This window comes from Felis catus, chromosome D3 (assembly GCF_018350175.1).
Source record: "Felis catus isolate Fca126 chromosome D3, F.catus_Fca126_mat1.0, whole genome shotgun sequence".
In the NCBI taxonomy this organism is placed as follows: domain Eukaryota; kingdom Metazoa; phylum Chordata; class Mammalia; order Carnivora; family Felidae; genus Felis; species Felis catus.
The window spans coordinates 44,441,885-44,469,811 of record NC_058379.1 but is presented as its reverse complement, the minus strand read 5'-3'; the positions used below and the strand labels follow the sequence as shown (position 1 = coordinate 44,469,811).

The 27,927-nt window shown below is 38.1% G+C and overlaps 2 long non-coding RNA genes across 2 annotated transcripts; one reads left to right on the top strand and one right to left on the bottom strand.

Moving 5' to 3' along the window:
• Positions 1-1,909: 1,909 nt before the first annotated feature.
• LOC123381248 lies at positions 1,910-14,799 on the bottom strand. Its single transcript, XR_006588073.1, has 3 exons — positions 13,991-14,799; positions 13,822-13,916; positions 1,910-2,300 (listed from the first exon to the last, which is right to left on the bottom strand). It is a non-coding gene; the product is annotated as an uncharacterized LOC123381248 (long non-coding RNA).
• A 1,578-nt stretch (positions 14,800-16,377) lies between these two features.
• LOC111557306 lies at positions 16,378-19,165 on the top strand. Its single transcript, XR_002737291.2, has 2 exons — positions 16,378-17,362; positions 18,046-19,165. It is a non-coding gene; the product is annotated as an uncharacterized LOC111557306 (long non-coding RNA).
• Positions 19,166-27,927: the final 8,762 nt, after the last annotated feature.

Here is a 27,927-nt window from a genome sequence, read left to right as displayed (position 1 = left end):
TGTCACATGGCCATCCTGGTTGAGAAGGAAGGTGGGAAATCAAGTATGTCAACTTTTCCATTTGCAATGTAGGCAAGCAAGGGAGAGGGGATTAGAAATGGTTGTTGGGCTAGCCAGCCCAGAGTGATAGCCTCCATACCATTCAATATCTTTTCTGGTTTTTTGGGTTTTGTTTTTTGTTTTTGTTTTTGTTTTTGTTTTTACTATTTCCACCTATTTGCCCAGGTATCACATTAAATGAGCCATGTACAAACAAGCATACTAACACAAAGTTGTTTCCTAGAAATGCCACTTTTTGGATAGTTCCTGATAATGTACTTGTAGACTCCCTTATAACTGTGTCTAGGATGATAGCACTGATAATACCAGAGCTTTGTTTGTCTGTACAACATATATTCTGATTCAATAGTAATAATTACTTTCAGTCTGTATGGTTCATGTGGAACTGATCCTGCCCTTCAGAGTTTTCTTCTAAATTTTAAACAAATTATATCAAGAAAATTGTCTACCCATTGGCCAGTGCTAGAATTGGGGAGGTAGCTCCTTACCTCCCTCTCCATACAAAAATTAATTCCAGCTAGATTAAAGAGTTAAACATTTTTTAATTCCATAAAAGTACTAGATGAAAACATGGGAGGTTATTTTTATTATTTTATTTTATTTATTTTAAATTTATTTATTTCAAGAGAGAGAGAGAGCACATTTGAGTGTGGGAGGGGCAGAGAGAGAGGGAGAGAGAATCCCAAGCAGGCTCTGTGCTGACTGCAAAGGGGCTCAGTCTCACAAACCATGAAATTATGACCTGAGCCAAAATCAAGAGTCAGTGGCTTAACCTGACTGGGCCACTCAGGTGCCCCTATTTTTATTATTTTAGAGTGGAACGGTCCTTCTGAAGCAAAATATAAAAATCAGAACCCACATGAAAAGAAGTGACAGATATGATTACATGAAACATGAAAACTTCAGTTCTATGGGGAGCCCGGGTGGCTCAGTCAGTTGAGCATCTGACTCTTGATTTCACCTCAGGTCATGATCCCAGGGTTGTGGAATCAAGCCCCATGTCAGGCCCTGTGCCGACAGCACAGAACCTGCTTGGGATTTTCTCTCTCTCTCTCTCTCTCTCCCCTTCCCCTACTCACTATCTCAAAATAAATAAACATTTTAAAAAAGAAAAAGAAAACTTCAGTTCTACATAAACCACCATGAGCAAAATTAGAATACAAATGACAGAGAAAAACATTTGCAATACACACTAGGTTAGTATCACAAAAAGCTAAGGAACTCTTAAAAATTGGTAATGAAACACGTGATAGAAAAATGGGCAAAGGATATACAAAGGACACTCACAGAATAATAGCCAATAAATTTATTTTTAAAAAGGTGGACAATCCCACTAATAGTTTAGGAAATGCAAAATTTAAAAACAAAGAGATTCATGACCTTGAGATGACAAATTTAATAACATACAGGATTAATAATATATAGTGTTGGTAATAGTATGGGGAAATACTTATTCAAATAGTTGACAAGTATGTAAATAAGCAACTTCTTGGAAGGCAAAACATTTTGACAGCATTAAAAGACAAGCAAACATCTAGAAATCCCAATTTGAAGAATCTATCCTATAGAAAAGCCAGCAAGGGTATGTAAAGATACAGGTTCATTGCAGCCTTACACACTTAGAATAACAACCTATTTAGTGGGAAATGAGTAAATTATGACATTCACCCTTACATAACCATGGAAAAGAAGGAGATAGCACTATATGCACTTATTTTTTTTTTATTTTTTTTAATGTTTATTTATTTTTGAAGGAGAGAGAGACAGCGTGAGCAGGGGAGGGGCAGAGAGAGAGGGAGACACAGAATCCGAGGCAGGCTCCAGGCTCTGAGCCATCAGCACAGAGTCCAATGTGGGGCTCGAACTCACAAGCTGTGAGATCTTGACCTAAGCCGAAGTCAGATGCTCAACTGACTGAGCCACCCAGATGCCCCTATATGTACTTATTTATAAAGATATTTCTGATACATTATCTAATGAAAAACAATTTGTTGGTTCATATGTATGGTATGATCTCATTAGTATAAAACAAAAATTAAACACAGCTATACAGACCTGTATGTGTGTGTTAGTTATAATGAGATGAGCATTTTCAAGTGTTGATTCTTTTACGTGGAGGATAGACTATTCTCTCCAGCTATCTCTCCAAACAACAGCAAACAACTCTCCAAACAACTTCTTTCTGAGAAAGAAGTGCTGTGCTGTATTTGTTTCTGCATCCCAACCACTTAGCATATTGCCTGAAACAGAGTAAGTTCTTAGTCAACATTAGTTGAGTAATAGTGTATAAGAATGAAAATACTACCTTATAAGCCAGCTCCCTGTTTTAAAAAGTTAACTTTATGAAAAAAAAAAAAAACAAACAACACAGTTAACTTTATACATATGTAATTTTCTTCTAGCTAGTTCCTCATGTTTCTGTTGCTTGTTGTCATTACCAAACATTTATCCAGAGCCTTCTTACACAGCACTGTACTCACTAATAGGAATATAAATGGATACGTCATTTTCCTTTCCTTTTTTTTTTTTTTTCACAGAATCCCATTCATTTTTTATATCTTTTTTATAAGACCTTTTTTTTTTTAATGTTTATTTATTTGGGGGAAGGGGGGTGGAGGAACAGAGAAAGAGGGAGAAAGAGAATCCCAAGCAGGCTCTGTGCTGTCAGCACAGAGCCCAATGTGGGGCTCAAACCCACAAACCATGAAATCATGACCTGAGCCAAAATCAAGAGTTGGACGTTTAACCAACTGAGCCACCCCGGTGCCCCCATTTTTTTATATCTTAAATTCAGTAAATACACACACAATTTTATGGAACAATAGTTTCTCTTACTATGTACAATATTCATAGTGTGATACACTCATATATTGTAGCCTATCCAGTTCTAGTCTGGTCTATCTTATCCTTTTAACTACCCCATTTTCATTTTTTTTCCAAGTAGGCTTCATGCCCAACATGGGGCTTGAACTCATGACCCTGAGATGTGAGTCACACGCTCTACCGACTGAGCCACTCAGGTACCCCTCCCGTTTTCTTTTTTAAAATGAAAGTAAGAAAATGAAAATCTTATTAATTCTTAAATCTGGAGGATAAGTGTACTGGGTTTACTATATTATTCTCTCTACTTTTGTGCATACATTTTTTTTATTACTTTTTAAAAATTACTCTAAAAATGCACTTTTAAGACCCACTAATGGGTTGTAACCTATAGTTTGGAAAAGACTGGAATTCTAGGAGTTACTAAAAGTTAAAGAAAGAAGTCACTAGTGTATATGATGTTGTCACACTTAGTTTTAACAGCTTCTTTACTTATTGGCTTTCCCCCAGCAATCTGTAAATACAGTGAAGACAGGAAACATATCTTCTTTACTCTCCATTTTATCCCCTGGGGCAACACAGTGACTGTCTCATATTAGGTTTATTTTTCTTTTTTAAATTTATTTTTGAGAGAGAGAGAGAGGAAGGGAGAGAATGAGCAGGGAAGGGGTAGAGAGAGGGACAGAGAGGATCCCAAGCAGGTTCCCTGCTGTCAGCACAGAGCCCTACATGGGGCTCGAAACCATGAGATCATGACCTGTGCCAAAATTAAGAGTCAGATGCCAACCTACTGAGCCACCCAGGTACCCCATTATTAGGTTTATTTTTTTTAATGTTTATTCATTTTTTTTTAATGTTACATGTCTTTTTTTTTTTTTTCAACATTTTTTATTTATTTTTGGGACAGAGAGAGACAGAGCATGAATGGGGGAGGGGCAGAGAGAGAGGGAGACACAGAATCAGAAACAGGCTCCAAGCTCCGAGCCATCAGCCCAGAGCCTGACGCGGGGCTCGAACTCACGGACCGCGAGATCGTGACCTGGCTGAAGTCGGACGCTTAACCGACTGCGCCACCCAGGCGCCCCAATGTTTATTCATTTTTGAGAGAGAGAGAGAGAGAGACTGAGCACTAGTGGGGGAAGGACAGAGAGAGAGGGAGACACAGAATCCAAGGCAGGATTCAGGCTCTGAACTGTCAGCACAGAGCCTGATGCAGGGTTTGAATCCACGAACCATGAGATCATGACCTGAGTTGAAGTCGGATGCTTAACCGACTGAGCCACCCAAGTGCCCTATTAGGTTTATTATTAATAATACTTAATAATACTTGAACCAGACCCTGACTGATGGAATAGTAGATTTTACATACAAATCAAAAGTAGGGAGAGGAGAGATTATTGCAACCACTCTCCACATTAGAACATCTGTTAAAGCAGCTTGTCCCCTACTGACATTATAGTCAAAATGGTAATTTTTAAAATTTCACAGTTGCTCTGAACCTAACAAAGCGCTGGTCACAAGGTAAGCACACAACTTTTTAGAACTTAATTTGGAATCAATGAGGACAATTTGCAAGGTCAGGTGATAAAGAATACTTAGGAAATTGGCTATTTTAACTCCAGTTCTCACTTAAAAGACAATATTTTGGACCTAACCTTTTCTGAAAACAAGTTAAGACAGACTAGAAACTGCCGTTCCTTCTCCTACAATACAAAATTGACACTAGCAATGATACCCAATGCAGTAAGAATCATTGTATATAACTGATTTTATTGTTTTGCTTTTAAATTTTATCTCTAAACAAAGAGACAGATGTTTATATATTCATGGGCTTTATGATAATAAAAATGATGTTTTATGCTTTCATTATATGCATTTTAAACCTGTGAATTATTCAACTGTGCTATTTATCTCTACCTTCAATACTGTAACTACAAGATACTTTTTCTGGCTTTATCCTTCAACCACCTAAATGTGGGGATTATTTTGAAAATAGTGAAAGGCAAGAATTTGACAAGAATAATTACCTCTCTGGATATCTCTTTTAAATAAAGGAAATTATTGGGGTCCCTGAGTGGCTCAGTCGGTTGAGCATCCCAACTTCAGCTCAGGTCATGATTTCATGGTTCGGGTGTTAGAGTCCCAGGATGGGCTTTGTGCTGACAGCTCAGAGCGTGGAGCCTCCTTCAGATTCTGTGTCTCCCTCTCTCTTTGCCCGTCCCCCACTTGCGCTCTCTCTTCCTCTCTCTCTCTCTCAAAAATAAAATAAACGTTAAAAATTTTTAAGTAAATAAATAAAGATAATTACTTGGATCAAGTAACAAACATTTCACTTTCAGTTAAGACCATGACTCAGTGTTAATTTATTACTGGACAATTGTGCATTTGCACTTTCTAGAAAGGGCTATCATCTTCTTCCCCACAATGAGTTAGATACTTGTACCCAAATTTTATAAACAGTACAATAATAGTATCTATCTTATTCATACTTCAGGTTTTATTGGTGATCATATTACTATGGACTCAATATCAGCTGGATATTAATAGATAGGCTAGCAGTATATTTACAGATAAGAATGATCACAGAAGAACATTATTCTGCTTTAAACTGTCAACCTATTGGTGCCTATAAATTTTATAGCCGGGTCTTTTTTTTTTAAGTTTATGTATTTTTTTAATGTTTATTTTTGAGAGAGAGAGAAAGAGAGAGAGAGAGTATGAGCAGAGGAGGGGCAGAAACAGAGGGGGACATAGGATCTGGAACAGGCTCTGTGCTGACAGCAGAAAGCCTGATGCAGGGTTCAAACTCACAAACCCTGAGATCACGACCTGAGCCGAAGTGGACACCTAACAACTGAGCCACCCAGGTGCCCCTACTTATTTTTTTTTTAAGTTTATTTTAAGAGAGAAAGAACATGAGTGGGGGAGGGGCAGAGAGAGAGAGAGAGAGACAGACAGAATCCCAAGCAGGCCCCGCACCAGCAGCACAGAGCCCAACCCCACAAACTATAAGATCATGACCTGAGCCAAAACCAAGAGTTGGACACTCAACCAACTGAGTCACCCAGGCGCCCCTTCATTTACTTGTTTTTAAGTAATCTCTACACCCAACATAGGGCTTAAACTCATGACCCTGAAATCAAGAGTCACACACTCTTATGACTGAGCAGACAGGGGTCCCTGTGCCTGTAAATTTCAAATACCCATATCATCTGCTTTACTTTGCCTATGAGCACACATAAGCATTTTAGAAAATTTTCTCTATTTTTTCCAAACTCAAAATGAAGCATGCAAAGTACTTAACTCCCATACTCTGATTATAGTTTGTTTCTCCTAATGCTATACAGTAGTAATTCAGTTTGGCCTCTGAAACCTCTAGGTTAAAAGAGACACTTTACCAGAGTTAAAGGGACACTTTGAGAAACAGGAGGTAGAGGGGTGCCTGGGTGGCTCAGTCAGTTAAGCATCTAACCTTTGATCTCGACTCAGGTCATGAACTCACAGTTTGTAAATTTGAGCCCCAACTTGGGCTTTGCACTGATGGCATGGAGCCTACTTGGGATTAAGTCTCTCCTCTCTGCCCCTCCCCTACTAGTGCTCTCTCTTTTTCAAAATAAATACATAAACTTAAAAAAAAAAAAACCATGATGTAGATATAACATATCTATTATTGTAAGTATTATATATATTTTCATGATGTATATTCTTGAATATATATAAAATTTTTAAATGCCTGTTATACTCTGTATTTACTTAAATCCATTTATAATCATTAATTATGGTTCCTAGTATTTTTTAAAATGTTTATTTATTTATTTTGAGAGAGAGAAAGAGAGCACTTGAGCATGCTCATGGTCTTGAGTGTGGGAGGGGCAGAAAGAGAGGGAGAAAGAGAATCACAAGCAGGCTCTATGTTTTCAGGGTGGAGCCTGCCGAGGGGCTCAATCCCACAAACTGTGAGATCATGACCTGAGCTGAAGTCAAGAGTCAGATGCTTAACTGGCTGAGCCACTCAGGCCAGTTAAGCACCCAGTCCCTAGTATTTTAAAATCATTTCTTGGAAAAGATATTTGGACTTGAATTCAGAGCATTTGTGCTGGATTCTTGGCTCTCCTACTAATTCACCATTTGACCTGAAGCAAATAATTTATCCTTTTTAGGCTTTAGTTTCTTCATCTATAAAATGCAGAAGGTGATGTCAATGTTCAGAGTTAGTATGAGGATTAAAGAGATAATATGTATGTGAAAGTGTTGTGTGAGCTATTAAGAGCTATAGAAATGTAAGAAGTGGCTATGAAAAGATGTGTATTATTATTAACCAAATCAAACCTAATGACATGTTAGTACTAATGTAGCTTTCTCTATCAAAAACACATTGGTGGGGCGTGACTCTTGATCTCGAGGTCACAAATTCGAGTCCCACCAACACATTGGGTTCAGTGTAGAAAAAAAGTGCATATTGATCTGAATGGTCACGTTAACTTGATTCCTTGGCTAGGGTGGTGATGCTGCTGGGGAGATACTTTGAGGCTATACAAATATCATGTTTCTGTTTTAACTTCTCTGCCCATTCTTTGGTGGATTTTGCCTGCAGAAATTACTGTGGTGTTCTTTTTTTTTTTTTTTTTTTTTAAGTAAATTATTTGTTTTTGAGACAGTGCAAGCAGGGGAGGGACAGGGAGAGAGGGACAGAGGATCTGAAGCAGGCTCTGTGCTGACAGCAGAGAGCCTGACATGAGGCTTGAACTTTCAAACCTTGAGATCATGACCTGAGCTGAAGTCGGATGCTCAACCGACTGAGCCACCCAGGTGTCCCCAAAGTAGTGTTCTGATGGTGATTTTCCATTCCCCATATTTCTTCTATGTTTAAATTTGGAATTCTTCAGAAAAGAAGAGCTGTTGCTTCTTTTTCCTCCAATGCCATTTCTTAATTCACTTACCGATATCAGTGGAGACTCATGGATATTTGTTTACCACTGCTAGATAATTTTCCCAAAAGAAATAAAAACATGTTCATACCAAAACCTGAAATTGCTTTATCTGTTTGTATGTTTATAGTAGCTTTATTCATAGTCACCAAGAATTGATGGTGTTATAATTTTTTGGGTTAGAATTCAGTACTATCATTATTTTAGTTGTTTCAGCTTGGTTTTTTTCTGGTTGATTTCTATGTGTCTTTGATATGCTGTTTTTGTTTGTTTTTAAGCACTCTGGTAGCACAAGATCTCTAGGCTCATCTTGTATTTCCACTACTCCAGCCCTGAAATCAATTAGTTCTCCAGGGAGCCCTGGTTCCTTTAAGAATAGGATTTAAAAGCTAAGACCTAGGGGTGCCTGGGTGGCTCAGTCGGTTAAGTGGCCGACTTCGGCTCACGTCATGATCTCAAGGTTCGCATGTTGAGGCTCCGTGTCTGGCTGTGTGCTGACAGCTCAGAGCCTGGAGCCTGCTTCGGATTCTGTGTCTTCCTCTCTCTGCCCCTCCCCTGCTCACCCTCTGTCTCTCTCTCTCTCTCAAAAATAAACATGAAAAAAAAAAAGCTGAAACCTAGATGATATGCTCATTGCTACTGGGGCCCCACTGCTTGTAGCCCCTCTCAATGGAGTTAGGAAAAAAATCCTATATAATACATACACATATACATCTAAATGTATCTATCATCTGTAAATAAACAAGAGTCCATATTGATACCTCTGACTCCAATTTAGCAACACAGAATTAATTCTAGCTTCCCACTCTTTCCTTATCTGTAACTCCTTTCTCCCAGTGAGAAATATGTCTCTGATTATCTGTAACATATTTACTTATTTGTTGAATACAAATAAAATAGATTATAAATAATATTATTATTAGTATTGGAAACCAGGATAGCAATTGTTACCCTTTGGGAGAGAATAGTGACTCATTTGTGATACATACGGTTTGTGTACTTATGGTTACATATGGTTACACATGGTTTGTATACTTTTCTGTATGTATGTTTACAGAAAAGTATAAATTCCTGACATTTAAGAATGGCAGGCTAAGAAAAAAAATATTGCCAACGGTCTGACCTTGTCTTCTATTTCATCTTTGGTTTCACAGGAATTAAATTAAGAGGAAACAAAAATTCTATTATGTTTTAAGAAATTATTTATAGTTGATTTTTGAACAATACAGGTTTGAATTGTGTAGGTCCACTTATATTCAGAGTTTTTACAGAACAGTATGTAAAGATATTATTTCTTCCTTATTATTTTCTTTAAAATTTTTTTTAATGTTTATTTATTTTTGAGAGAGAGAGAGAGAGAGAGAGAGAGACAAAGCATGAGCGGGGGAGGGGCAGAGACAGGGACACAGAATCCAAAGCAGGTTCCAGGGTCTCTGAGCTGTCAGCACAAGAGCCTAATGCAGGGCTCGAACTCACCCACTGTGAGATCATGACCTGAGCCAAAGTCAGATGCTTAACTGATTGAGCCACCCAGGTGCACCTTCCTTATTATTTTCTCAAAAACATTTTCTTTTCTCTAGCTTACTTTATTGTAAGAATACAGTAAATAATACATATAACATACAAAATACCTGTTAATCAACTTTATGTTATTGGTAAGGCTTTCACTCAACTGTATGCCATTAGTAGTTAAGTTTTCAAGAGTCAGAAGTTATATTCATATTTTTTACTGCTTGGAGAGTTGGGGGTCCTAACCCCTGACCCCCTTGTTCAAGTATCAACTGTATAGATCTTCAGCTACACTGAGAAAGTAATTATTAAGTGTAATGATTTTGTGAAGAAAATTGTAAAACTTCCTAAGAAAATAGAAAGAAGACTTGACTTCCATAAATTCAAATATATATACATATATATGTATATATATTCAAATATATATACATATATATGTATATATATTCAAATATATATATACATACATATATATTTGTATATATATGTACATATTCTTAAGCTTGTGGTGAATACAGTAATTTTCATTGACAAAATAAAACATTTGTTGCCTCTTTTGGAAAAAAAAAAGACTTGAATAAACCAAGAAACATGTTTCAGCATAACAAAAAAATGAATGTTGTACATTGTTTCCAAATTAATTTATAGTTTTAGTTAAATCCCAATTAAAATCAAAGTAGAATTTATTTAGAAATAAAGCAATTCTTGGGGCACCTGGGTGGCTCAGTCAGTAAGCATCTGACTTCAGCTCAGGTCATGATCTCGCGGTTCGTGGGTTTGAGCCCTGCATCGGGCTCTGTGCTGACAGCTCAGAGCCTGGAGCCTGCTTCAGATTCTGTGTCTCCCTCTCTGTCTGCTCCTCCCTGACTCACACTCTGTCTCTCTCTCAAAAATAAACATTAAAAAAAATTTTTTTTAAGAAATAAATAAAGCAATTCTAAAAGTTATCTACAAAAAGAAACAGAACAGTCAAAAATATTTTTCAAAGAAGGAAGATATGGTACCATCAGAATTGAAAGGTGAATTAGGTTACAGTTAAATAGTTATTGGTGCAAAATTTTTCAGATCACTAAAACAGAATGGAGAACTAGAAAGAGACCCTAATATATATTAGAATTTAAGTAACCAAAAGCGCAGTGAGGAAAATGGTCACAAGGCATGGATAAACAATTCACGTATACGTACACATATACAACAACACAAAGAGCTCTTACAATAACAATGTTTAACCACACTTGTAAATGGTAACTAAAACTATGAAATATTTTTAATCTATCAGATTGGCAACTATTTTGAAAAGTTTAATGCCATGTATTGGCAACAGTGAAAGGAACCAGACACTCTCATACACTGCTGCAAAATGTGTAAAGTGGTGGAAATCTTCCAACATTTTGATTCAGAAATCACTTCTAAGAATTTATCCTTCAGAAACACTGGCACATGTAAAATAACAAAATAAAAAAGGATAGAGTTATTTAATAAAACATTGCTTGTAATAGCAAAATATTGGAAACTATAAACACCATCAGGAGAAAGGTTAGATTAAGATCCATTCTCACAACAGAATAAAATGCAGCCTTAAATTAGAAACACTCTTGTGTACTCACATGAGGTGGTTTAGTAGAAGAAGATGTTGAAGAAGTAAGAATGGGATGACTGATGGATCTTAAGTCCCTGAAGGTGCAGAATAGAATGTGATCTAGACCAAAGATGCAGGATTTGGCTGAAGAAAGAAGTGGGGCACCCTTTACATTGTAAAGAAAGAAGAAAGAACCAAATGCAGAGCAAATAATAGAGCTTATTTTTCTCTCTTCACAAACCTCTTGGGCTTCACTGTAATCAATCCAGGGGTCTTCCTTTCCCTTCCCTTTCTGAAATTCCCAGTTCTCTAAATCTTCCAGGCTTCCAAAGCTTTTTATTGACATGTCCAGTCTCATACTATCCAAGAAGATACAACTAGGAATCATAATTTATATGTATTTACTGAGTTTCATGTGTGTGCAGAATATAGCATCAGGCTGTGATGGATACTAAGAACCATGATAATAGTGAAGTCGGACACATAAATACACACTAATTTACAAATGGTGAAATCAAGGCAGGTTTCTTTTTTTTTTTTTTTCTTTGAGAAGAGAGACATAGAGCGTGTGCAAGTGGGGGAGGGGCAGGGAGAGAGAGGGAGAGAGAGAATCCCAAGCAGGCTCCACACTGTCCACGAAGAGCCCAATGCAGAGGTCGAACTCACGAACCATGAGATCATGACCTGAGCCGAAATTGGACGCTTAACCGACTGAGCCACCAAGGTGTCCCTCAAGGCAAGTTTTGGTAATTATTATAGCAGATGTACAAAGTGCTTTGGGGATATAAAAGAGAGGAAATATAATTATGATGGGAGCAAGGATTAAAATGGGCTTCACTGTGGTGCCTGGGTGGCCTGGTCAGTTAAGCGTCTGACTCTTAATTTCAACTCAGGTCATGATCTCAGATTGAGCCCCATGTTGGGCTCGCTGGCAGCATGGAGCCTGCTTGGGATCCTCTTTCTCTCCTTCTCTCTCTGCCCCTCCCCACATCCCCCACACCCACATGCATCCATGTTCTTTCTCTCAAAATAAACTTTAAAAAGTAGTGGGGGTGGCACAAAAACAGACACATAGACCAATGGAATAGAATAGAAACCCCAGAACTAGACCCACAAACGTAGGGCCAACTCATCTTTGACAAAGCAGGAAAGAACATCCAATGGAAAAAAGACAGCCTCTTTAACAAATAGTGCTGGGAGAACTGGACAGCAACATGCAGAAGGTTGAAACTAGACCACTTTCTCACACCATTCACAAAAATAAACTCAAAATGGATAAAGGACCTAAATGTGAGACAGGAAACCATCAAAACCTTAGAGGAGAAAGCAGGAAAAGACCTCTCTGACCTCAGCCATAGCAATCTCTTACTCGACACATCCCCAAAGGCAAGGGAATTAAAAGCAAAAGTGAATTACTGGGACCTTATGAAGATAAAAAGCTTCTGCACAGCAAAGGAAACAACCAACAAAACTAAAAGGCAACCAACGGAATGGGAAAAGATATTCACAAATGACATATCGGACAAAGGGCTAGTATCCAAAATCTATAAAGAGCTCACCAAACTCCACACCCGAAAAACAAATAACCCAGTGAAGAAATGGGCAGAAAACATGAATAGACACTTCTCTAAAGAAGACATCCGGATGGCCAACAGGCACATGAAAAGATGTTCAGCGTCGCTCCTTATCAGGGAAATACAAATCAAAACCACACTCAGGTATCACCTCACGCCAGTCAGAGTGGCCAAAATGAACAAATCAGGAGACTATAGATGCTGGAGAGGATGTGGAGAAACGGGAACCCTCTTGCACTGTTGGTGGGAATGCAAATTGGTGCAGCTGCTCTGGAAAGCAGTGTGGAGGTTCCTCAGAAAATTAAAAATAGACCTACCCTATGACCCAGCAATAGCACTGCTAGGAATTTATCCAAGGGATACAGGAGGACTGATGCATAGGGCCACTTGTACCCCAATGTTCATAGCAGCACTCTCAACAATAGCCAAATTATGGAAAGAGCCTAAATGTCCATCAACTGATGAGTGGATAAAGAAATTGTGGTTTATATACACAATGGAATATTACGTGGCAATGAGAAAAAAAGAAATATGGCCTTTTGAAGCAACGTGGATGGAACAGGAGAGTGTGATGCTAAGTGAAATAAGCCATACAGAGAAAGACAGATACCATATGGTTTCACTCTTATGTGGATCCTGAGAAACTTAACAGGAACCCATGGGGGAGGGGAAGGAGAAAAAAAAAAAAAAAGAGGTTAGAGTGGAAGAGAGCCAAAGCATAAGAGACTGTTAAAAACTGAGAACAGGGGCGCCTGGGTGGCGCAGTCGGTTAGGCGTCCGACTTCAGCCAGGTCACGATCTCGCGGTCCGTGAGTTCGAGCCCCGCGTCAGGCTCTGGGCTGATGGCTCGGAGCCTGGAGCCTGTTTCCGATTCTGTGTCTCCCTGTCTCTCTGCCCCTCCCCCGTTCATGCTCTGTCTCTCTCTGTCCCAAAAATAAATAAACATTGAAAAAAAAAACTGAGAACAAACTGAGGGTTGATGGGGGGTGGGAGGGAGGAGAGGGTGGGTGATAGGTATTGAGGAGGGCACCTTTTGGGATGAGCACTGGGTGTTGTATGGAAACCAATTTGTCAATAAATTTCATATATAAAAAAATAAATAAATAATAAAAAAATAAAAAGTAGTGGGGGGGGGAGTGGGGGAAGGAGGGCTTCACAAAGAAGGTAATATTTAAATGAGACCTTAAAGGAAAGACACTAAAGATACTATTTTCTGAGGGGTACAGATGGAAGCAAAGGGATTCCATAAGGAATGTGTGAACTAAGTTACAGAAAAGAGGGAGAAAGCAAATTAAAGATAAATCCATTTAACTCATTTTCCTTCTGTAACAATTGTATTCTTCCAACTCACATGAGTTAATTATTCATCCAACTTGAGTTTTGGAGACAGGATGTTTCAATCTCAATCTCATGTCTCAGTGACCTCTGGGTGACTCTGCAGCTTCTCTGTTACAAAGAAGGAGGGAATGTAAATGAAATTCTAGTTCCTTGGAGTAATGGGGGGGGCGGGGAATGCATACCTTTGGAGAACCCTGAGCACAAGATTTAGTGAATCTCTCTGGAGACAGAAATTCATTTGTTGTAGTTTCTCATTAGTTCCCATTTGTCCTTCCTCTTATTCTACTAAAAATAGAATTAAAAAAAAAATTAGCAACCTAAATTGAAAGTGGACATGGTTGATACCAGTTGTAAAACATAACCAGGGCAAATTTTAAACAGCATTTGAAAATCATTGTGTATCTTCTCCTACTTCTAATTTCAAGACATGTCAGCAGAAAGAAGATAAAAACTAGCTGATGCTCCTGAGTTAATATTATAGGTATGTTTAAAGTACCCATAGTTCACTGTTCCATTGGCTATCTGTAATCATGGTTTACATCAACACTATTACTAGAGAAAACCAATCACCAGGAAGTGAGGGTGGGACAAAATGGTTCTCTGACTCATAAACTCATTAATATGATTTTTAGGTTTTTTACATTATAAATCGTGTCTTTTGCCCAAATTAAAGAGTATTTGGAACCCATGCATTTGCTTGAACCAAAGACAAACTACTGAAGTGAAGGGAATTAGGTTTTGACTGGTATGTTAGAATATTTTGCAGTTATGTATTTTGAGCCATTTACAAGCCATCTGGCAAATGGAGTTGGAAAAGCTGGCTTTTAGAAAGGTCCCTTCCCATCTCTAAACCTTAAGCTGAAACCGTTTTCAAGTTGATATTAAATAATTTATAATTTCAATTCATATTTCTGTAGACTTTTTTTTAAAGTTTATTTATTTTGAGAGAAGGAGCATGTGAGTGAGAGTGGGAGAAGGGCAGAGAGAGAACTCCAAGCAGGCTCCACACTGTCAGCACAGAGGCCAATGCAGGGCTTGAACCCATGAACTGTGAGATCATGACTCCAGCCTAAATGAGTAGGAAGTTTAACTGACTGAGCCACACAGGCATCCCTAGTTCTATAGACTTTCTACTCTACTTCTACTTTACTCTAATTAAGACGTGCTCTCATAAGAGAATCTGACATAGACAAAAGCAATGCCTACCCTTTGTATACATCCCTAACTGGAAATATTTCCCCATGTTTTCAGCTTACTTGACTCTTTGGGAGTGGGGCAGAAAGCAGTGGGAGGTGAACTGTTGTGGTTCTTTTTTTTTTTTTTTTTTAAAGAAACAGGGTTTTTTTTTTTTTATTTTTTATTTTTTTAACGTTTATTTATTTTTGAGACAGAGAGACAGAGCATGAACAGGGAGGGGCAGAGAGAGAGGGAGACACAGAATCTGAAACAGGCTCCAGGCTCGGAGCTGTCAGCACAGAGCCCGACAAGAGGCTCGAACTCATGGACCGTGAGATCATGACCTGAGCTGAAGTCGGACGCTTAACCGACCGAGCCACCCAGGCGCCCCAAACGGGGTTGTTTTTTTTTTTTAATGTTTATTCATTTTTGAGACAGAGAGAGACAGAGCATGAACGGTGCAGGGTCAGAGAGAGAGGGAGACAGAATCTGAAACAGGCTCCGGGCGAACTGTTGTGGTTCTCATGTTCTTGCCTCCATCCCAAAGTCCTCCAAAGTAAGTCAGAATAGCTAACCTGCAACCACCTCCAAGAGGAAAAAGCTTAGAAGCATCTGTTCAGAATTCAAAATAGCTCACTCAAAAGTGAGAGCTGGCCGAACCACCATCATATTCACCAGCCATGTTAGGAAGGCTGGGTATTTTGGAGAAGGGTCATATGATTCCACAGTTCCTGAAAACTCTCCATCATGGCCAAATATGCAGCAAAAAGGATTCATCAATTAGTTACTGCTGTCAATTCATTAGAATAGCATATTCTTTTTCTGAAAACAGTACGATAGTGTTGAAAAAAATTCTTGAGGTGCTTGGGTGGCTCATTCGGTTAGGAGTCTGACTCTTGATTTCAGCTCAGGTCATGATCTCATGGTTGTGAGATTGAACCCTGTGTGGAGTTCTGCACTGGGCATGGAGCCTGCTTGAAATTCTTGCTCTCCCTCTCCCTCTGCCTCTCCCCTGCTCATACTCTGTTTCTCTCTGTCTCTCAAAAATAAATATTTTTTAAAAAGAACACAAGAATGAAAATGAGTATGAATGCCACTTATGAAATATTTTTAACAAAAAATTAAACTTGAAGCATAACTGGATCAAAAACAGGAAATTCAGGGTACAGAGAGACATGTTAAAGGACAGATGAGATGCAAACAGGAAAATGCAGTTTATAAACTACAAAGAAAAAGCCAAAATGAAGTAAGAAAACATTAAGCAACTGCAAATATACCATTTATGAGGCAATTGGAGAAATTGAACCCTGCCCAGATATTTGATAGTTTTTTTTTTAACATGAGAATGATATTACGATTATATTTTTAAAATAGCCCTTATCTTTCAGAAATACATACTGAAATATTTATAGATGAAATACCTCAGATTTGCTTTGAAATAATTCAGTGGGTCATGGTGGGGGGGGAAGGGTGGGGAGATGGGTCATAGCACAGGTGAAAGAAATTTGTCCGGAAGTTGGTAACTTTTGAAGGTGGGTAATAATTATATGGGGGTTCAATGTGCTATTCTATTTTGCTGATGTCTGAAAGGTATTGCCCTAATGAAATGGCATATAATTCCACTGGTGGGTTCCTATTCTAGGGCAAATATAATTAATCAACTTTTACCAAACCACTTCAAAATCCTGTTAAGAGCTCAGTGCAGCAATATACCAAAAAGTATTAAGCAAGCAGATATCGAACACACCCCTGGTTTTTACAGATGCCTCATTCCTTACAGCTCGGGCAATGAACTGTCACAACCAACTTGTTCTACTATAAGCTCATGTGCTCTTTGACACATATTTGAAGGCTGGCAAAACTTGATTTAAACCTTTAATAGTACACACAAAGAATCATTATCTTAATGGTTCATCTTATCCCTACCAAGGTAGCTGAACAAACAGGATGGGCAGGAATAATATTATAGCACAGAGGTTAAGTGCTCTTTTCTATTAGAACTCAGTGGGGGCACCTGGCTGGCTCAGTCAGTAGAGCATGAGACTCTTGACCTTTCGGTTGTAAGTTTGAGGCCTGCATTGGGTATAGAGATTGCTTAAAAATAAAATCTTAACAAAAAGAAAAACAAAAAAAGAACCCACTGGCATTTGGCAACAGATAATAGAAAAATCAGCTTCCTAAAGTTTATTCAAAAGAAGTATTTTTTTCTTGCAGAACAAAAAGTTCAGAGAAAGACAAGTTGCTGGCATTGGCTCAACACATCAAGAATGTCAGGGTCTAGGTTTCTTGGACTTTTCCTCATTGATAAAACATAGCTGCTACATCTCCAGTCCTCTCATCTGTGATCCAGGGAGGAAGGCCAGGTACAGGATGGGCAGGTAAATAAAGCTTTGAAAGATAGACATATTTCTGTTTCCAACAAAATTGGGTTCTGTTGATAAGAGCAGAGAACGGATTTTGTGTGGGAGACTAGCGGTGTATGCTACAGAACCCATTTAACCTGAGGTCTCCAAAATTTTATATTTTCAATGTTCTGGCTCATAATTGACCTCAATACATCTTAAATATATTTTTAAATGTTTATTTATGTATTTTGAGAGAGAGGGTGAGCCAGCAAGCAAGTGGGGGAGGGGCAGAGAGAGGGAGAGAGAATCCCAAGCAGGCTCTGTGCCACCAGCAGAGAGCCCACCATGGGGCTCAGTCTCTCGAATGGTGAGATCATGACCTCAGTTGAAATCAACCTGAGTTGAAATCGTTAGATGCCTAACAAGCCACGCAGGCCCCCCAATCCATCTTTAAGTAAAGCACAAACCTACATAGACAGATAGATGTATGTATGCATATATGTCACAAATACGCATCAGGAATTTGTGACCACATTTATTTATTAGGATCCTATCTATATATTTTGATGTTTTGGGGTTTCAAAAGTGTCATCTCTGGGTTTTGAATCAAATTGATTAAGACAGGTGGAGTCACATTATCTACTTTGTTAGTGGTAAACTACATCAAAGAACAGTTTGGATTGGAAGATAAACTGGAATGCCTTTCTTCTTTCAAGGTACACTTTAGGACAGGTTTACGGGAAAAATTAAATGCACAGAGCACACTTACCCAATTTGTGAATCATACGCAAAACAGAAAGCCACATGGTGTGGAGAACCTCCATGCCTGCCTTTTAGCAGATGTTCCTGGGGAATGCCAATACAACCCAGGATTCCTTGGAAAGTGAGGTAAGCAAAATGACCAAAGCTCTGTGACCCTTAATATTTTATAAGCTCTGTTCTATTTTCTGGGCTCAGGAAGGAATGTGGAAAGAGACAGACATGTTGCCCCTATGTGAAAGATAACTTTTAGGTTAGCAATTTTCATGAATGTCCTGAGAGTTGTCATTTTATGAGAATAGTTAGTAAAGATTAGGAACCTGTGATAAAAGTATGAATGGGAAACACAAGCATGTTATTTCTTACTGAAATATAATCCACAATAAATCCAAAATAAGTAATCATCCAGAAAGACCTTGGTCTAAATAAACATGCTTCTCAATGAAGTACAATATGTTCTTAGCAGAATGTTTGCTTTTTCTCGGTTGGTTGCCAACAAAGCATCTACACACAGAGATTGTCAATGTTACACAAAAAATGTGTAAATATACATAGAAGATACACTCTGAAAGGGAAGATTGCAGTTTAGTGGGTGGAAGAAACTAGATCAGAGGTGAAGGTGACTGTGGTAAGATGTAGATAAGCAAGTGACAGAAGATGATCAAGATAGAAGATGTAAAGTATTGGTCCTTGTGATGGTTAATTTTACGTGTCAACTTGAATGGGTCACGGGATGAACATTATTTCTGGGTGTATCTATGAAGGTGCTTTTTTTTTTTGGATGAGATTAGCAACTGACTAAAGCAGATTGCTCAACCCAATTTGTGTGGACATCACCCAAGCCACTGGGGGCCTGAGAAGAAGGTGGAGGAAACCAGAATTTACTCTTTCAGATTGGGCTAAACATAGGTCTTCTGCCCTCAGACTGGAACTTACACCACCGCTTTCCCAGTTCCCCAGCCTTTGGATTTGGGCTCGCACCAGTGGTTCTCAGAACTTTGGGTTCAGATTGTAACTACACCACTGGCTTTCTTGGGTCTCCAGCTTGCAGGCGGCTGTTGTTAGAACTTCTCAGCCTCCATAACTGTGTGAGCCAATTCAGTAAAATAAATCCCTTTTTATGTGTAAGTATCTCCTATTGGTTCTGTTTCTTTGGAAAATCCTAATAAGGTTCCCCCAAAAGTTTATTGGTTTCCTTTAACCTGCAAGCACATGAATAGCCCAATTCCTCACATGATGTACATCATTGCCAGCAAGAAGAAACAAAAACAATCATCAAATGCTTTAATTATGAAGTTATTGGGGAACACAATAAAGACAAATGCCAGGCCCCTGGCTCACATCTTAAACTGCAGAGTAGAACCCAGATTCAGATTATGCAAAACTATAGATCAGTCTGACAATGGAAACAAAATATCCTCATTGAAATTGCAAAATCTCCTCCCTGACTTAAAGCTCTTGGGTACGACGGGGTGGGGGTGGGGGGGGCGGAAAGTAGCTGCTGAATGACCATTAAACTGCCCATGGATCAAGACACAAAGAAATCTGAAGCTCCAGTCTTAGAAATCCTTGTCAGTTGCCTTCCTATATTTTATTTTTACTTTGGTTTCCAGAATGGCAACATTTCCTTTTTGTGGAAAGGTTGTTTTGTTGTTGTTGTTTTGGGTTTTGTTTTGTTTTTTCCCCAGATGACTGAAATTAACCTAAGAGGTTCCCCAGAGTGAAAGGCTCAGGGACAGCCCTCTCCCTCAAATGCCCAGCTTTGTCACTATGAAGACTGTTTGTAGTGAACAGCCAGTCGACAAGAGGCAATTATCATGAGACTATGGCAGTGATTTGGAACACGAGCTTACAGGGAGGTCTTTGTTCTTGAAAACATACAGCTTGTTGAAATCGTATTTCAGTCATCAAGATACTGGAGGTCTTCTCACGTCCTCTCACAGGGACAGGCCTACCTAGTGTGGTCTTCACTGGAGTCCTCTTGAGGTAGATGTAGGTCTAAAAAGCTAATTGATGTTTAGTTTTCTTGAGCCTCATTTTATGCAGGTGGAAATGTCTTACAGTGACTTTAATATGATTGTCATGTTTTAAAATGTAGCAATGTTCTTGGAGAGAAAAATTGCCATTCAAAGCCGGCAGGTAGTGTTTAGTCTCTTTAATTTGGCACAATATGAATACTGTGTCTCCCATTGTTATGGCAATACAGGATAAAAAATTAAGATATTAATATTAAAAATAATTATCCAAGGATCTTAATTAAGTGCTGGTGATGCTGTGGAAATTGGAAAGTGTTTTTTAAATGCCGACTGACATTTATTGTTATTTTTAAGTTAATTTATTTATTTTGTGAGAGAGAAAGCAAGAGTGAGCATGGGGATCAGGTAGAGAGATAGGGAGAGAGAGAATCCCAAGCAGGTTCCAGCTGTCATGACCCAGAACTCAGTCCCACGAAATGTGAGATCGTGACCTGAGCCGAAATCAAGCTCTTAACCAACTAAGCCACCCAGGCGCCCCAGAAAAAATTAGAACTTTTATACATTTTATATGTTGTTGATGAGAATGTCAAATGTTACAGCCACTTTGGAAAATAGTCTAGCGGTTTCTCAAAAGGTTAAACATAATTACGATACAATCCAATAGTTCCATTCCTAGGTGTATACACAAGATTAAGTTGAAAACATGTTCACAGAAACTTGGACATGAATGTCCATAGCAGTATTACTCGTAACAGCCCAAAACAGAAATAACCAAAATGTTTGTCAACTGACGAACTATAAAGAAAATGTATATTCATATCATGGGATATTATTCAGCAACAAAAATAAATGAAGTGCTGACACATGCTACAACTTGGATGAACCTTGAAAATATGATGCCAAGTCAAAGAAGTCAGTCCCAAAGGACCAGACATTGTTATTCCATTTATACAAAACGTCCAGAATAGGCAAATTTAGAGAGACAAAAAGCAGATTGGTGGTTACCAAGGTTAGAGGTGGACAAGGGGAGATTGGAGGCTAGATAGGTAAGGAGATGGGATTTTTTTTTTTTTGGGGGGGGTTGGGTAATGAAATGCAGTGATGGATGCACAGCCCTGTAAATAAACTAAAAGTCACTGAATTGCAAACTTTAAATGGGTAAATTGTATGATATGTAAATTACATCTCCATAAAGCTGTTTATTAAAAGAACACCCAGGGGTGCCTGGGTGGCTCAGCTGGTTGAGAGTTCGACTCCTGATTTTAGCTCAGGTCATGATCCCAAGGTCATGGTATCAAGTCCTGCATCAGGCTCTGGGATTGAGCCCCATGTCAGGCTCCACGCTGAGCATAAAGCCTGCTTAATATTCTCGCCCCCTTTCCTTCTGCTCCTTTCCCCTGCTCATGCATGCATGCTCTTTCTGAAAGAAAGAAAGAAAGAAAGAAAGAAAGAAAGAAAGAAAGAAAGAAAGAAAGAAAGAAAGAAAAGAAAACCCAAATGTAACAATTCAAGCATATTCAAAGACTTAAAAATAAAATTTCAGAAAAAATAAGGCTTAGTATCTAATGGAAAAGGTTACCGTAAAATTACTTAGAATCATCTATTCTGGTATATTATCTTGAATTACAAAGTATGTTCCACCACTGACATAAATGTAATTTTTATACACCCAGTCAACTAATTTAGTTATCAACTGCAACAAGTTATCCCCAGAAAGAAATACTACTTAGAGGTCCACATTCTATGGGTTTTTATTGTCATTCATTCATAGATCCCCAGTGCCAATTCTCAAATGGCATTTCCCCACATTCTTCAGGAATGTGACTTCTAACATTTAATTAAAAATAACCATATTCAAACACAATTTCCAAATACTGCAAACATCTTGTTGTCATTCTGTACTTCAAGAGACAGGTCAATACTGACCTTGGTACACTTTCAACTTAACTGAAATGAAAGGTATTGTCTTTTGCTTTTCTGTTGCTAAAACAGGCAGCCAGAGGTAGCTAAGTGGGTAAAACTTGGAAGGTAGAGGCATTAAGAGGATGACAGCATAGGTTGCCTCCGAACAGATGATCTGTTTGGCCCAGGAAGTGAAGAAATGAGAACTGGCCAGAAACCTACAAATGCAGACCTTTTGAACAACTCAGAGCAGAGGGTTTTACTGGTTTCCATACCTGTCACTCAAACTCCCCTGCTTGCACTCTCTTTCAAAATAAACAAACATTTCAAAAAATGCATAAATACTAATATGAACCATATGAAAGTGATGTTTTTATGGGTCAAGACAATTAAGTATCGGCAATTTCCTATGTTTCAACCTAAGTCACCCATCACGCAGGTTAAGAAACAGAACGTTACCCAGTTAAAACTATCACACTCCCCTCCTTCCTTCCATTTGAGGTGACTGCTCCCTTGAACTTGTCGATCATTCTCGTGCATTTTTTTGTGTGCACATTTCTAAATCTTAACCACTTGTCAGCATCCTTAAAGGTTTATATGCCTCTTATATGGTGACATCAAGCTATATGTATTCTGCTACTTGCATTCTTTGCTCATTTTCATTGATGTATTTTACTATACACATGAACAATTTAACAACTTTTTCTGTTGGACATTTAGTTAGCGATTTTACTATTACAAAGAACACTATCACTTTCCTGAATATATCCCCTTGGGTGAATCGGCAGCACATTTTAAATTTTGCATTCTCTGATTCTAGGAACGTTAGACATTTCCCCCTACATTTTACTTAACTTTTCTCTTATGTGAATTGGCTACATTCTTTACTTTTCTATTGGACTGTCTCCCTTACTAATTTCAAGGAGGATTTTATAGATATTAATCCTTTATTGGTCATATGTTTTGCAAGTATCTTTTCCCAGTCAGTGGACTGTCGAAACACTTTTACAACAGCTTTATAATATATCTCAGTGGTTGGCAAACTACAGCCCGTGAGCCAAATCCAGCCCTCTGCCCATTTTTCGTAAAGTTTTGTTGGAACACAACCATGCCCATTCATTCACCTATTGCCTATAGCTGTATAGTTGAGACAGAGACCATATGGCCCTCAAAGCCTAGAATGTTAACTATCTGGCCCTTTACAGATAAAGTTCAGTAACTCCTGGTCTATTTCTTCAAGTAATTAACTGTTCCTCTAATTTTATACATACAGGGCTTCCTTTTCAATTAAAAAATTAATATGATGAACATCTTTATGACTAAATGTCAACTTTTTTTCCTTGGGGCTTTCAAATGGAATCCTGGATCAAAGTCAGAAAGAAAATGTAAGGCTTCTGAGATAACTTCACGACTTGCTTAAAGTTTTTCAATTTCCTTCCCATGACTATTAGACACACTCTTCTACCTTCCCAGCAATGAGCACTATTACAAAATTATTTGATCAGAAATGAAATCTGGCTGAAAATTACATGAGTACCAAGATAATTTCGTCTTATTTAATATTTTATATTTGGTATCTAATAAGGTTAAGTTCTCCCATTCTTTCCATTTTTCCCCCCTAGAAAAATGATGTATCTCCTACAGCCTCTTCATTCTTCAAAATGAACATGAGAATCAATACACTAATCAAGAACAAAGGTTCTTGGACAGACTTGCATCTAAATTCCAACTCTACTGTTAAAAACCATGGGACTTTAACCTAAATGTAAGACAGGAAGCCATCAAAATCCTCAAGGAGAAAGCAGGCAAAAACCTCTTTGATCTTGGCCGCAGCAACTTCTTACTCAACACGTCTCCAGAGGCAAGGGAAACAAAAGCAAAAATGAACTATTGGGACCTTACCAAAATAAAGCTTCTGCACAGCGAAGGAAACAATCAGCAAAACTAAAAGGCAACCGATGGAATGGTAGAGATATTTGCAAACGACATATCAGATAAAGGGTTAATATCCAAAATCTACAGAGAACTTATCAAACTCAACACCCAAAAAACAAATAATCCAGTCAAGAAATGGGCAGAAATGGACATCAATAGACGCTTCTCCAAAGAACACATCCAGATGGCCAACCAACACCATGAAAAAATGCTCCACATCACTCATCATCAGGGAAATACAAATCAAAACCACAATGAGATATCACCTCACACCTGTCAAAATGGCTAACATTAACAACTCAGGCAACAACAGATGCTGGTAAAGATGTGGAGAAAGACTATCTCTTTTGCACTGCTGGTGGGAATGCAAACAGGTGCAGCCACTGTGGCAAACAGTATAGAGGTTCCTCAAAAAACTAAAAACAGAATTACCTTACGACCCAGCAATTGCACTACTAGGTATTTATCCAAGGGATACAGGTATGTTGTTTTGAAGGGACACATGCACCCCAATGATAGCAGCACTATCAACAATAGCCAAAGTATGGAAAGACCCCAAATGTCCATTGATGGATGAATGGATAAAGAAGATGTGGTATATATATACAATGGAGTTATTACTCGGCAATCAAAAAGAATGAAATCTTGCCATTTGCAACTACATGGATGGAACTAGAGGGTATTCTGCTAAGCGAAATTAGAGAAAGACAAATATCATATGACTTTACTTATATGAGGACTTTAAGACATATAACACATGAACACAAGGGAAGGGAAGCAAAAAGAATATAAAAACAGGGAGGGAGACAAAACATAAGAGACTCTTAAATATGGAGAACAGAGGGTTACTGGAGGGGTTGTGGGAGGGGGATGGCCTAATGGGTAAGGGGCATTAAGGAATCTACTCCTGAAATCACTGTTCCACTATTTGCTAAATTGGATGTAAATTTAAAAACAAACAACAAAAAACAAAAAAACCCATGCAACTTTAAAATTGTTTAAAAACTAAGACCTAACACGTTTCTTTCTGAAAACAGCAAACACTGTCTGCTATATAGAATTGATCTGAAGGTTAAAAGTAGTAACATGTAAAGGGTTTAGCATAGAACCTCACAGATTAAGCACTCTGGTATTTGACAATAGTACTGTCCACTAAAAAAATTCCTTTGTGACAACTGCATTAGATCTATAAAACAGTAAGAAAAATCTGGCACAGAATTAGCATTAAGTATGTATCAGTTGATACACTATCAATAAAGAGGTTATTTAAAATTCACCACGATAGGGGCACCTGGCTGGCTCAGTCAATAAAGCATGCGACTCTATCTCAGGGTTAATTTGAGCCCTATGTTGGGTGTAGGAACTACTTAAAAATAAAATCTTAAAAAAGTCACCAGGACAATTGCATTAAACTTATAAATTAGGGAATTCACATCTTTACACTGGCTTTCCTACCCTGATATATGGCACTAGTTTTGGTTTTGAGACTCAGGAATTTTCTAAAAAACTAGAATGGAATGTTGTCCCCGTTCCCAAGCCCTTAAAGGGGAAAACGTTCTAGAAAACATGGAAAAATTTTAAAGACAAAGTGGTCGTAGTAACTCATGGGTTCTACTTGTCTTACACATCACACTATAATTTCCGTAGTTCATCAAATATAAAACATCTATTTTTAGTTGCACTTGTTATTTTACAAGGAAAAAAAAAACTTGATTTACGTTTGATACCAAACCTGAATTTATACCATAAAAGAAACATTTCAACTTCAGAAATAGTAAAACACACCTAATGATACACAAAATACTTTGGTATAATCTTAACAAAATGCTCTAAGTATGGTCAATCCTCATTATTCACGGGTTCTGTATTGGGGAAGTCACTTGCTAAAATTTATTTGTAACTCCAAAATTAATACTTATGGTGCTTTCCTGGTCATGCATGAACATGCATAGAGCAGCAAAACATTTTGTCACCTAAAATGAGTGTTCCCAGGTGAGGGTGAACAAAGCAATACTCTGGTTTCAATTCTTACTGTAAACAAATGTCCTTTTCATGGTCTGTGTAGTGCCACATTTTTTCTATTCTGTAATTTTGTTTAAAAGCCCCTAAGTTAGTACTCTTGTCTCCTAAGCACAAGGCTGTGATGTGGGGCCCCTAGCTGGCTCAGTCGGTATAGCATGTAACTACATCTCGGGGTTGTGAGTTGAAGCCCCACATCAGACATAGAGTTTTGCCTTTTGGAGGACTCTTCAGGCATGAGTTACGATGCTGTTGGTCATGAATTCAATGTAAGGGAAACAATATATATTAAATACAGAGTCTTTAAATAGATACACACATAAACCAAGGTTATGTACTAATCCTTTCATGAAAATGTGTCACATAGAAACCTAGCCCTGCATTTTCCCTAGAAGCAATGGTCAGTATTCACTATTTCACTTCTTTGTAACTTTATTACAACAGAACTACTGTAGTAAGAATCAACTGCATCTAGAAACTTTGGTGTTATTTTTCTAAAATGAATCACTAACATACTAACTTTATCCATGATATATGAAATAAAACTTTAAACCTTTACTGAAAAACGTGTTCAGAAAAATAGCACACTACCATGTTCCTAGACAGAAACTAGTAAATATTCCCATGAGAATTTTCACATTACATAACAAGGACCAGTATCAGGCATCCTTTTTTTTTTTTTTTCCCTTATAAAGTTTTTATTTTGAGACACACAGAAAGAGAAAGAGAGAGAGCGTGAGCAAACGGGAGGGGCAGAGAAAGAGAGAGAATCCCAAGCAGGCTCCATGCTGTCAGTGAGGAGCCAGACGTGGGGCTCAATACCACGAACCAGGAGAACCGGAGTCAAAGTCAAAAGTTGGACGCCCAACTGAGCCACCCAGGCACCCCCAGACATTCTTTTATGTTGCTATTTTAATTGGAGTATCTCTGGAAAATTTCTGCTATTGACTTAAGAATTTCTTCATCATGTTAAAGAATTATCTTTTAGTTTGTTTTCAGGAACAACTGCTGTTAAATATTATTCTGATATCTGTTATAGAGAATTATGTGGATTTTGTTTGCTGTCTATATTGATACATTTCTCTTTTTTAAGGGGGGGGGGGAAGATGGGTAGAGGGAGAGAGAGAATCCCAAGCAGGGATGAGGGGCTCAGTCCCATGACCCTGGGACATGATCTGAGCCGAAGTCATGAGCCAGACACTCTATGGACTGAGCCACCCAGGCACCCCTGTTATCAATACATTTCAAAACACTGAGCGATCCTGCATAACCCAACATAATCATAATAGATTAAAACATGCTATGAAATTTAATTTTCTATTATTTCACTTATGGTTTTCTAAACTCATTAATACATTTCATTAAGAAAACTTTCACAAATAAAACCTTAAGCTTTAAGAGACCATTTATGTGCAAAATGCAGAAACACTAGGATCCTATATACTGTCTTGGGGAAAAGGATCAAGGGAAGCCTATCACAGTCTGGTCTGTTTTCTATTCACTGCAGTGCTTCCTTTATAGCTAATAATGGCAATCAGTTCAAACAACTTTTTATTCAATTTCTTTTCACATAAAAATGAAACAATGACCTCTAGTGGAATAAACTCAATCTACACCAACTGTACTTTAGTCTTACATTTATATATTTTTTGATTGATTCATACCGTAAACACCTAAATGTTAATATTTCCACAAAAAAGTTTAAAATCTTTTGTTACTTTGGCATTTGACTTAAAATCAAAATGAACTTTCTATATAAACTTTTTAAAACAGACCAGGTTTTGTGAAGTACTCTATCACCAGAGCATTCGCAATTTGTAATTACCTACTGATATTTAACTCTGCTTCCCTTTTAGCCTAAAGCTCCATGAGGGCAGGAGTCAACTCATGTTTATTCACGTGTGCAAAGTCTGCTCTGACTGCCCCTTTAAAATCTGCTCTCCACCATGCAGTATCATTGGGCTCCCTTGCCTTCTATGTGCGGTTCAATAGGAGCACCACAGATCA